A 12,537-nucleotide genomic window follows, 5' to 3' on the forward strand; every position below is an offset into this window, starting at 1 on the left:
ATTTATTCCTTGGTATTTTATTCTTGTTATGTAATTGTAAATGGGATTGTTTTCTTAATTTATCGTTTTACTACTTTGTTATTAGTGTACAGAAATACAAATTTCTATATGTTAATTTTGTATTCTGCAACTTTTTAAAAAAAGATTTTATTCATTTATTTGAGAGAGAGAATGAGAGAGAACATGAGAGGGGGGAGGGTCAGAGGGAGAAGCAGACTCCCTGCTTCTGGGACTCCAGGATCATGACCTGAGTTGAAGGTAGTCACTTAACCAGCTGAGCCACTATTCTGCAGTTTTTTTGGTGGAGTCTTTAGGGTTTTCTATATATAATATCATGTCATCTGCAAATACAGTTTTACTTTTCCTTTCCAATTTGGATACCTAATACTTCTTTTCCTTGCCTAATTGTTCTGGCTATGACATCCATCCTATGTTGAATAAAATGGTGAGAGTGGGCATCCTTGTGTCGTTGCTGATCTTAGACAAAAAGCTTTCAGTTTTTCACTATTGAATATGATATTAGCAGGGGTTTGTCATATATGGCCTTTATATGTTGAGGTACATTCCATCTATATCTACTTTGTTGAGTGTTTTTATCATAAATGGATGTTGAATTCTGTCATGCTATTTCTACATCTATTGAGAAGATCATATGATTTTTATGTTTTATTTTGTTTATGTGCTGTATCATGTTGATTGATTTGCAGATGTTGAACTACCTTGCATCCCTGAAATAATACCCACTTGATCATGGTATATGAGCCTTTAAATGTATTGTTGAATTTGGTTTGCTAGTATTTTATTGAAAATTTTTGTGTCTATGTTCATCAGGGATGTTGCCCTATAACTATCTTTTCTTATGGTGTCCTTATATGGTGTTGATATCAGGGTAATGCTGATTGCATAAAATGAGTTCAAAAGTGTACCCATCACTTCTATTTTTTGAAAGAGTTTGAGAAAGATTGCCATTAATTCTTTAAATGTTTGGTAGAATTTACCAGTAAAGGCATGTGGTCCTGGACTTTTTTGTTTATTGGGAGATTTTTGATTACTGATTCAATCTCTTTACTAGTAATCAGTCTTTTAAAATTTCTTATTTCTTTATGATTTTAGTTGCTTTCTGAATATTTCTAGGAATTTATTCATGTCTTCTAGATTGTAAAATCTGTGGCATATAATAGTATTTTGTGATTCTTTGTATGTAGTTGTAATTTCTGATTTTTTAAAAAGATTTTATTTACTTGACAGAGAGAGGGAGCAAGCACAAGCAGGGAGAATGGCAGGCAGCAGAGAAGCAGGCTCCCTGCTGAGCAGAGAGCTGGACATGGGGCTCGATTCCAGGAACCCAAGATCATGACCTGAGCTGAAGGCAGACACTTAACCAACTGAGCCACCCAGTGCCCCTAATTTCTGATTTTGAGTCCTCTTTTTTCGTTGCTGAGTCTTGCTCAAGGTTTGCCGATTTTGTGTATCTTTTCACAGAACCAACTCTTAGTTTCATTGATCTTATTTTTATCTTTTTAGTCTATTTAATTTATTTCCACTCTGTATTTCCTTTCTTCTACTGACTTTGGACTTCACTGGTTCTTCTTTTTCTAGTGTAATGTTAGGTTGTTTATTTGAAATTTTTCGTAGTTCTTGAGGTAAGCATTTATCTCCTGAACTCTCTTTGAACTGCTTTTGCTATATCCCCTAAATTTTGGTACATTGTATTTCCATTTTCATTTGTCTGAAGGTATCTTTTTATTTCTCATTGATTTCTTCATTGACTCACTGGTTGTTCAGTAGCATGTTATTTAAGCTCCATATATTTGTGAATTTTCCAGTTTTCTTGTAATTGATTTTTAGTTTCATCCTATTATAGTTGGAAAATATGGTTGATATGATTTCAATCTTCTTAAATTTAGTAGAACTTATTTTGTGGACTAACATATCTATTCTCGAGAATGTTCCATGTGCACTTGGAAAGAATATGTATTCTGCTTTTGGGTGGAATGTTCTGTATATATCTGTTCAATTCATCTACTAAACATGTTGTGTAAGTCCAATGTTTCCTTATTGATCTTCTGTCCAGATGATCTATCCATTATGAAAGTTCCATACTATTATTGTATTGCTGTCTGTTTCTTCCTTTAGATCTGTTAATATTTGCTTTATATATTTAGGTATTCCTAGTTTGGGTGCATAAATATTTACAAATGTTACATCTTTTTGCAGATTGATACCTTCTTCATTATGTAATGCCTTGTTTGCTTGTTTTTTTAAAATAGTCTTTGCTTTAGTCTATTTTGTCTAAGGATAGTTATTTTTTTTAATTTTTTATTATTATGTTAATCATCATATATTACATCATTACTTTTTGATATAGTGTTCCATGATTCTTGTTTGTGCAGTGCTCCACGCAGAATGTGCCCTCTTTAATACCCATCACCAGCATAACCCATCCCCTCACCCCCCTCCCCTTTAGAACTCTCAGTTTGTTTTTCAGAGTCCATCATCTCTCATGGTTCATCTCCCCCTCCGATTTACTCCCCTTCATTCTTCCCCTTCTGCTATCTTCTTTTTTTTTCTTAACATATATTGCATTATTTGTTTCATAGGTACAGATCTGTGATTCCACAGTCTTGCACAATTCATAGCGCTCACCATAGCACATATCCTCCCCAGTGTCTATCACCCAGCCACCCCATCCCTCCCACCCCCCCACCACTCCAGCAACTCTCACTTTGTTTCCTGAGATTAAGAATTCCTCATATCAGTGAGATCATATGATACATGTCTTTCTCTGATTGACTTATTTCACTCAGCATAACACCCTCCAGTTCTATACACGTCAATGCAAATGGCAAAATCTCGTTCCTTTTGATGGCTGCATAATATTCCATTGTGTGTATATATATATATACCACCTCTTCTTTATCTATTCATCTGTTGATGGACATCTTGGCTCTTTCCACAGTTTGGCTATTGTGGACATTGCTGCTATAAACATCAGGGTGCACGTACCCCTTCGGGTCCCTACATTTGTATCTTTGGGGTAAATACCCAGTAGTGCAGTTGCTGGATCGTAGGGTAGCTCTATTTTCAACTGTTTGAGGAACCTCCATACTGTTTGAGTGGTAGCACCAGCTTGCATTCCCATGAACAGTGTAGGAGGGTTCCCCTTTCTCCGCATCTCCGCCAACATCTGTCATTTCCTGACTTGTTAATTTTAGCCATTCTGACTGGTGTGAGGTGGTATCTCATTGAGGTTTTGATTTGGATTTCCCTGTTGCCGAGCGATGTTGAGCAGTTTTTCATGTGTCTGTTGGCCATTTGGATGTCTTCTTTGGAAAAATATCTGTTCATGTCTTCTGCCCATTTCTTAATTGGATTATTTGTTCTTTGGGTGTTGAGTTTGATAAGTTCTTAGATTTTGGACACTAGCCCTTTATCTGATCTGTCATTTGCAAATATTTTCTCCCATTTTGTCGCTTGTCTTTTGGCTTTGTTGACTGTTTCTTTTGCTGTGCAAAAGCTTTTTATCTTGATGCAATCCCAACAGTTCATTTTTGTCCTTGCTTCCCTTGCCTTTGGCGATGTTCCTAGGAAGAAGTTGCTGAGGCTGAGGTCGAAGAGGTTGCTGCCTGTGTTCTCCTTTAGCATTTTGATGGACTCCTGTCTCACATTTAGCTCTTTGAACGATTTGGAGTCTATTTTTGTGTGCAGTGGAAGAAAATGGTCCAGTTTCATTCTTCTGCATGTGGCTGTCCAATTTCCCCAACACCATTTGTTGAAGAGACTGTCTTTTTTCCATTGGACATTCTTCCCTGCTTTGTCAAAGATTAGCTGACCATAGAGTTGAGGGTCCATTTCTGGGCTCTCGATTCTGTTCCATTGATCTATGTATCTGTTTTTGTGCCAGTACCATACTGTCTTGATGATGACAGCTTTGTAATAGAGCTGTCCGGAAGTCCGGAATTGTGATGCTGCCAGTTTTGCTTTTCTTTTTCAGCATTCCTCTGGCTATTCGGGGTCTCTTCTGGTTCCATACAAATTTTAGGATTATTTGTTCCATTTCTTTGAAAAAAGTAGATGGTATTTTGATGGGGATTGCATTGAATGTGTAGATTGCTCTAGGTAGCATTGACATCTTCACAATGTTTGTTCTTCCAATCCATGAGCATGGAATGTTTTTCCATTTCGTTGTGTCGTCCTCAATTTCTTTCATGAGTATTTTATAGTTTTCTGAGTACAGATCCTTTGCCTCTTTGGTTAAATTTATTCCTAGGTATCTTAGGGTTTTGGGTGCAATTGTAAATGGGATTGACTCCTTCATTTGTCTGTCTTCTGTCTTGTTTTTGGTGTATAGGAATGCCACTGATTTCTATGCATTGATTTTATATCCTGCCACTTTACTGAATTCCTGTATGAGTTCTAGCAGTTTTGGGATGGAGTCTTTTGGCTTTTCCACATAAAGTATCATATCATCTGCAAAGAGTGAGAGTTTGACTTCCTCTTTGCCTATTTGGAAGCCTTTGATTTCTTTTTGTTGTCTGATTGCTGTGGCTAGGACTTCTAATACTATGTTGAATAGCAGTGGTGATAGTGGACATCCGTGCCGCTTTCCTGACCTTAGGGGGAAAGCTCTCAGCTTTTCCCCATTGAGAATGATATTCGCTGTAGGTTTTTCATAGATGGCTTTTATGATACTGAGGTATGTACCCTCTATCCTTATACTCTGAAGAGTTTTGATCAAGAAAGGATGCTGTACTTTGTCACATGCTTTTTCTGCATCTATTGAGAGGATCATATGATTCTCATTCTTTCTTTGTTAAGGTATTGTATCACATTGATTGAATTGCAGATGTTGAACCAACATTGCAGCCCAGGGATATATCCCACGTGGTCATGGTGAATAATCCTTTTAACGTACTGTTGGATCCTATTGGCTAGTATTTTGGTGAGATTTTTGCATCCATGTTCATCAAGGATAATGGTCTGTAATTCTCCTTTTTGATGGGGTCTTTGTCTGGTTTGGGGATCAAGGGAATGGTGGCCTCCTAAAATGAGTTTGGAAGTTTTCCTTCCATTCCTATTTTTTGGAACAGTTTCAGAAGAATAGATATTAATTCTTCTTTAAATGGTAGAATTCCCCTGGGAAGCCATCTGGCCCTGGGCTTTTGTTTGTTGGGAGATTTTTGATGACCCCTTCAATTTCCTTAGTGGTTATAGGTCTGTTCAGGTTTTCTATTTCTTCCTGGTCCAATTTTGGTAGTTGATACATCTCTAGGAATGCATCCATTCCTTCCAAGTTATCTAATTTGCTCATTATATGTTCTTATAATTGTTTGTATTTCTTTGGTGTTGGTTGTGATCTCTCCTCTTTCATTCATGATTTTGTTGATTTGGGTCATTTCTCTTTTCTTTTTGATAAGTCTGGCCAGGGGTTTATCAATCTTGTTCATTCTTTCCAAGAACCAGCTCCTAGTTTTGTTGATCTGTTCTACTGTTCTTTTGGTTTCTACTTCATTGATTTCTGCTCTGATCTTTATGATTTCTCTTCTCCTGCTGGGTTCAGGCTTTATTTGCTGTTTTTTCTCTAGCTCTTTTAGGTGTAGGGTTAGGTTGTATATTTGAGACCTTTCTTGTTTCTTGAGAAAGGCTTGTATTGCTATATACTTTCCTCTTAGGACTGCCGTTGCCGCATCCCAGAGATTTTGGACAGTTGTGTTTTCATTTTCATTGGTTTCCATGAATTTTTTTAATTCTTCTTTAATTTCCTGGTTGACCCATTCATTCTTTAGTAGGATGCTCTTTAGCCTCCATGAATTTGAGTTCTTTCCGACTTTCCTCTTGTGATTGAGTTATAGTTTCAAAGCATTGTGGTCTAAAAATATGCAGGGAATAATCCCAATCTTTTGGTACCGGTGCAGACCTGATTTGTGACCTAGGATGTGATCAATTCTGGAGAATGTTCTATGGGCACTAGAGAAGAATGTGTATTCCGTTGCTTTGGGATGGAATGTTCTGAATATGTCTGTGAAGTCCATTTGGTCCAGTGTGTCATTTAAAGTCTTTATTTCCTTGTTGATCTTTTGCTTAGATGATCTGTCCATTTCAGTCAGGGGGGTGTTAAAGTCCCCCACTATTATTGTATTGTTGTCAATGTGTTTCTTTGCTTTTCTTATTAATTGCCTTTTATAATTGGCTGCTCCCATGGTAGGGGCATAGATATTTACAATTGTTAGACCTTGTTGAATAGACCCTTTAAGTAGGATATAGTGTCCTTCTTCATCTCTTATTACAGTCTTTGTTTTAAAATCTAATTTGTCTGATAGAAGGATTGCCACCCCAGCTTTCTTTTGGTGTCCATGAGCATGGCAAATGGTTTTCCACCCCCTCACTTTCAATGTGGGGTTCTCTTTCGGTCTAAAATGAGTCTCTTGCAGACAGCATATTGATGGGTCTTGTTTTTTAATCCAATCTGATAGCTTGTGTCTTTTGATTGTGGCATTTAGCCCATTTACATTCAGGGTAACTATTGAAGGATATGAATTTAGGGCCATTGTATTGCCTGTAAGGTACTGTTACTGTATATTGTCTGTGTTCCTTTCTGGTCTATGGTGCTTTTAGGCTCTCTCTTTGCTTAGAGGACCCCTTTCAATATTTCTTGTAGGGCTGGTTTTGTGTTTGCAAATTCCTTTAGTTTTTGTTTGTCCTTGAAACTTTTTATCTCTCCATTTTCAATGACAGCCTCGCTAGATATAGTATTCTTGGCTGCATATTTTTCTCGTTTAGTGCTCTGAAGATATCATGCCAGTCCTTTCTGGCCTGCCAGGTCTCTGTGGATAGGTCTGTTGCCAGTCTAATGTTTCTACCATTATAGGTTACATATCTCTTCTCCCGAACTGCTTTCAAGATTTTCTCTTTCTCTCTATGACTCAGAATTTTTACTATTGGATGTAGGAGTGTTGACTTATTTTTATTGATTTTGAGAGGGGTCTCTGTGCCTCCTGGATTTTGATGCCTGTTTGCTTCCCCACATTAGGGAAGTTCTCTGCTATAATTTGCTCCAATATACCTTCTGCGTCCCTCTCTCTTTCTTTTTCTGGGATACCTATTATTCTAATGTTGTTTCGTCTTATCATATCGCTTATCTCTAGAATTCTGCCCTCGTGATCCAGTAGTTTTTTATCTCTCTTTTTCTCAGCTCCCTTATTTTCCATCATTTGGTCTTCTATATTGCTAATTCTCTCTTCTGCTTCATGCATCCTAGCAGTTAGGGCCCCATTTTTGATTGCACCTCATAATAGCCTTTTTGATTTTGATTTGGTTAGATTTTAGTTCTTTTATTTCTCCAGTAAGGGTTTCTCTAATAACTTCCATGCTTTTTTCAAGCCCACCTAAATCTTTAAAATCATGATTCTGAACTCTAGGTCCGACATCGTACTAATGTCCGAATTGAGTAGGTCCCTGGCAGATGGTACTGCCTCTTGTTCTTTTTGCTGAGGTCATTTTTTTCATCTTGTCATTTTGTCCAGAGGAGAATAGATGAATGAGAGAACAAAATCGTAACAGGTTAACAACGTCCCCAGCAAATGTACTCTAAAGAAATCAGAAAAGACCTGAAACCAGGGGAAAAGAAAGGGAAAGAAAGAAAAAAGAGACAAAAAAACACAAAAAGATAAAATCAAAAACATAACAAAAGAAAAAATCCAAAATATGATCAAATATGATCAGGCTAGTGTATAGATCAGTGCCACACCCTAGATTCTGGGTGTATTTTGGTCTGTTAGAAGAAAGTGCCTTCTAAAATTTAAGGAAAGACTTATATATGTACAAAATAAGGGTTGATACAATGAAGGGATGGAAGATGACTGTAAAGATGAAAATTATAAAACATTTTATAAAAGGAATTGGTAAGAAGTTGTTTGAAAAAAGAAAGAATAAGATTTAAAAAAAAAAAGAGAGAATGTGATCAGGCACGAGACTAGAACAAAGCCATACACTAGTGATTTAGGGTATATTTTGATCTGTTAGAAGAAACTCAATCTCAAAATTTTAAAGAGAGGACAACTTATTTATATATATATATATATATATATATATATGCCAAAAATAAGGGTAACTACTATGAAGGGATAGAATATGATTCTAAAAATGAAAAATAAATTTTTTTTTAAAAAAAGGATTGATAAGATGTTGGTTGAAAAAGGGAAAAAGAAAAATTCAAAAAAAATACTGTTAAAAAAAATTAAATTTGAAAAACTAATGAATCATGGTAAAAAAGCCATGAATTCTATGTGCAGTGTTCCCCTAGCGCTGTTGTTCCCCTTTTCTCCTTGATCGGTAAACTTTGTCTTGGCTGGCTGTTCGTGCTGATCTTCTGGGGGAGCGGCCAGTTGCCCAAATGTCTTTGCTGGAGGAGGAATTGCTCCTCCCCTGTCGATCTGCGCTAAGCAATCTGCTTGGTTTTGCTCTTGGGAGCGTTTGTTCCTTGCAAGCTCTCCCTACAGCTTTGGAGGACGAGAGTGAAAATGGCGGCCTCCCTATCTCTGCCGGTCGGTGCTGAGAACTTGGGGCCCCGCTCCATAGTGCGCCCCCAGAGAAAAGCAGGCAGTCACTCCCGTCTCCCCGGTTTCCGGCCGCACTCCGTGCTCACCCGGCCTGTGACTGAGCATTTCTGTGTCTGGTACCCGACCCCGTGTGGAGTCTCCAAACCCAGCAGATACCTGCAGTGTGCTCCCGCCCCGCTCCTCCCGGGGGGGAGGGAGGGGCTTCTCCCCGGCTCTGCCACTTGTTGGGTCCCTGCTGGAGGAGCAGTGGCCCGACTGTGCTGCGGATCACAGTTTATGGCAACCCTGAGCTGAGAGCCCGCGCCTTTGCTCCGTCTCTGCAGCCGGGTTCCCCGCTCCGATACCTGGGAGCTTTGCTGCACTCAGGCACCCCTGGTCTTTCTGTGACCCCAAGAGTCCTGAGACCACACTGTCCTGCGAGGGTTCCACCCCCAGCTTAGCCACTGGAGTGACGTCCCTCAGCGGAACCGACTTCCAAAAGTTCCGATTTTGTGCTCTGTGGCTCTATCACTTGCCAGAAGTGGCCGACGGAGGCCCCCTCCCCCACCGTCTATCCTCCGGAATATCGCCTCGGATTCACTTCTCTACAGGTCCTACCTTCCAGTAAGTGGTCGCTTTTTTGTTCAGAGAGTTGTTATTCTTTTCTTCGATCTTCTTTTGAGTTCGTAGGTGTTTAGAATGGTTTGATCCCTATTCATCTGAATTCCTGAGACCAGACGAAACCCAGGTCTCCTACTCCTCCGCATTCTTGCTCCGCCCCCTGTCTAAGGATAGTTATTAAAATGAGTCTGTTTGTAAGCATATATAGAGGTGTCTTTTTTTTTTTCAAATCCACTTAGCCACTTGCTTTTTGATTGTAGACTTTAGCCCATTTGTATTAAAATAATAATGATGGTTATGAACTTATTGCCATTTTGTTAATTGTTTTCTGGGTGTTTTGTAGTTCCTTTCCTTTCCTTCTCTTGGTCGCTTCCTTTGTGGTTTGATAAATTTTGTTAGTGGTGTGCTTAGATTCCTTTCTTACAATCTTTTTTTTTTTTTTTTTTAAACAGGTTTTCATTCACTTTATTTTTCTGGTATAAAATCTATGTGGTGGCTGCAGCTGGAGACTGGGTCCTCTGCATGGAGATTCTGGTGTGGGTCTTTACAAAATGGTCATTGAATTCCTGCTAGGCACACTTGGTGATCACAGTCTCTTTCCAGAGATCAGGGGTAAGATAGCTGTAGATCTTGGAAATGGCATCAAAAGTGGCTATGGTGAAGTTGCCCAGGGTGGCAGTGCAGCCCCTAGCTGAGATGTAGACGTCATCAATACTGGCCATCATCAGTAGCTTCTTGGGCATGGGCTGAGACAGTACCAGTGCTTTTGGGGGCAGGGATGAGGCATGCCAGCACAGAGCCACAGTGGCCAGTCACCTTGCATGGGATAGTGTGGGGCTTACTTGTTCCCCCAGTAGCCTTGCTGAATGGGATGATGGAAAGCTTGGCCATGGGGCACCTAGGTGGCTTAGTGGGTTAAGCGACTGCCTTTGGCTTGGGTCATGTTCCCAGGGTCTGGGGATTGAGCCCAACATCTGGCTCCTTGCTCAGCAGGGAGCCGGCTTCTCCCTCTCCCTGTCCCTGCTATTCCACCTGCTTGTGCTCGCACTCTCTCTCTCTCTGTCAAATAAATAAATAAAAAATCTTAGAAAGAAAGAAAGAAATCTTGGCCAGGATGATGGCAGTGGCTACCTCCTTGGAGCATTTAATACCCAGACTGATGTCAGCAAATGCCTTGGAACCTGACCTGATGAGCATGGGTCTGCTTTTGCATAGACAGAATCTTCAAAACCTCATCCTTGAGGAGGGATGTCCCCAAGAAGTAGTCAGTGATCTCAGATTCCTTGATAGACAGGGAGAAGAGATAGATCTCCTCCAGGGACTTGATCTTCATGTCTGTGACCAGGCCCTGCATGGTGATGGGGGTCCACTTCTTGTCCTTGGCCTTGCCTCTTTGAGCTCTGTGGCCTTGGCCCTGGCCTAGATGCTGCTACTGAAGCCTCTGTGGAAGCCACCACGGCCTCCCATTCCAGAGGCCCTGGACCCTACCATAGCACCAACATCATCTGCCATTTGTTTTCTTGGAGAAGAATCTCCTCTCTCACAGTCTTTTGGGAATCTATCATAGGTTTTTGCTTGGTGGTTCCTATGAGGCTTAGTGTAACAACCTTTATTTATAACTGTATTTTAAGTTGATAACCTAAGTTTGAACACATTCTAAACTCATTTTTACTCCCCCCGACCCCATCCATGTTTTGTGGTTTTGATGTCACATTTTACGTACCTTTATGTTACGTATTTCCTAACTAATTATTGTAGTTATACTTATTTTTACTACTTTTGTCTTTTAACATTTATGCTAGCTTTATAAGTGATTAATCTACCATTTTTACTATATGTTTACCTTTACCAATGAGATTTATACTTTCATATTTGTTTTTAATATTTGTCAAAATAGTTTTCTTTTAAAAAGGCCCCACTGCTGCAGCCCCACTGGCTGGCTCTCCATCATCTCCCTCCCCAGCCTAGACACAGTTAGAGGGGTCCTGAGTGGCCCAAGTGCCCCCTTTAATTTTTTCCTACCCAGGACATCTTGGAGAGCAGGGAGGAGAGTGCCCTGAGGTCCATAGTGGGTGGATGCTCTTCTTCCTGACTATTCCAGGCCTAGGATGTAGTTGATGCCTTGCATCAGGCCAATGATGATAGACTGCCAGGCTGCCAAATATCGAAGCCAATCTAGCAGTTGCCCATACATGATGTGAGGCCTCTCCCAGGGGTTGCTGAACATTCTTCTGAGATTCACTTTCTGTTTGCAATAGGGACACATCTGTTTGCTTCCTACAATGCACCAGCTGAGGATGCAGAACTCATGGAATACATGATTACAAGACAGCTTATGTATATTCTTGATGACGTCCTCTTCACTGACATCCACAAAGATCTGCTGCCCACACAGGGCACACACACTGTCTGAGAGAGAGGTGTTTGGTAGGCATGCCTGACTCATTGTAGAACCCTATGGTAGGCGCCATGTAGTCTGCACACATTTGTGTAAAGTCTCGTTCAGGAACTCCATAGTAGAGGCCATAGAAGAAGAGAGAAATACCAAGGTCCATGGCATCTTCTGGTTTGATTTTGAATAATATAGACCAAAGAGGGTAAACATGACAGCCATGTAGCCAACAATGCCAGTGGCATAGCTGATTTTATAGATCAACAAGAACTACTTATAAACCAACCTTGCGGTGTCTGTACAAGTGGTGAAGATGGTGGCAGTGGTGGAGGTGGAGGTTGGAGGAGGTATTGTTGGAGAACAGGAGCTGGATGAGGTTGATATGTTAGACCTCTCCCAAAAGGAGCAGTGGAGGGTTGAGCACATGTGCATGCATACCAGGCACCCCTAGCCATGAAGCCATGCACGTTGAAATGGTCCTCATCCTCATGGCTACTTTGGTGGTGGCTCAGCTGCTCCTGGTGCAGGGGAAACAGAGCTACAATATGGTGACTCTCTTTCAGGTATGGGTTGTTCCCCTCTACTTCACAGTGATGCTACACTGGTGGAGGTTCCTAGTGATCTGGATCTTGTTCTCTGCTGACACAGCTTTTGTCACCTTCTGAGCCATCTGAAAACCACTAGTACAGACAGTCCCAAGTTTGGTGTCCTATGTTTTCTTCTTGTGAATTTGTCCTTTTTATTTTCAGCTTAAAGAAATCCCTTTAACATTTCTTGTAATGCTGGTTTAGATGAACTCTTTTAGGTTTTTTTTGTCCAGAAAACTCTTTATCTTTCTTTCAATTCTGAATGATTTTGCTGGGTGTGAAGTATTTTGGTTGAAGTTTATTTCCTTTCAGCACTTTGACTATATTGTGCTACTCCCTTCTGGCCTGAAAAGCTTCTGCTGAAAATCTGCTATAGTCTTTTTTTTTTTTTTTTTTTTTT

General features: G+C 40.1%; 1 protein-coding gene and 2 pseudogenes across 9 annotated transcripts in view; 1 reads left to right on the plus strand and 2 right to left on the minus strand.

The window, feature by feature from the left end:
- Nucleotides 1-12,537, plus strand: part of SPIDR (scaffold protein involved in DNA repair) — a 584,775-nt gene that overhangs the window by 107,653 nt on the left and 464,585 nt on the right. The window lies entirely within an intron of this gene.
- Nucleotides 9,644-10,670, minus strand: LOC112823053 (small ribosomal subunit protein uS5-like; annotated as a pseudogene).
- LOC112823046 (E3 ubiquitin ligase RNF121 pseudogene) lies at nucleotides 11,239-11,982 on the minus strand (annotated as a pseudogene).

The sequence above is a fragment of the Callorhinus ursinus genome, unplaced genomic scaffold (genome assembly GCF_003265705.2).
Source record: "Callorhinus ursinus isolate GAN/ISIS: 27379988/994484 unplaced genomic scaffold, GSC_fseal_2.0 scaffold5, whole genome shotgun sequence".
Classification (NCBI taxonomy): domain Eukaryota; kingdom Metazoa; phylum Chordata; class Mammalia; order Carnivora; family Otariidae; genus Callorhinus; species Callorhinus ursinus.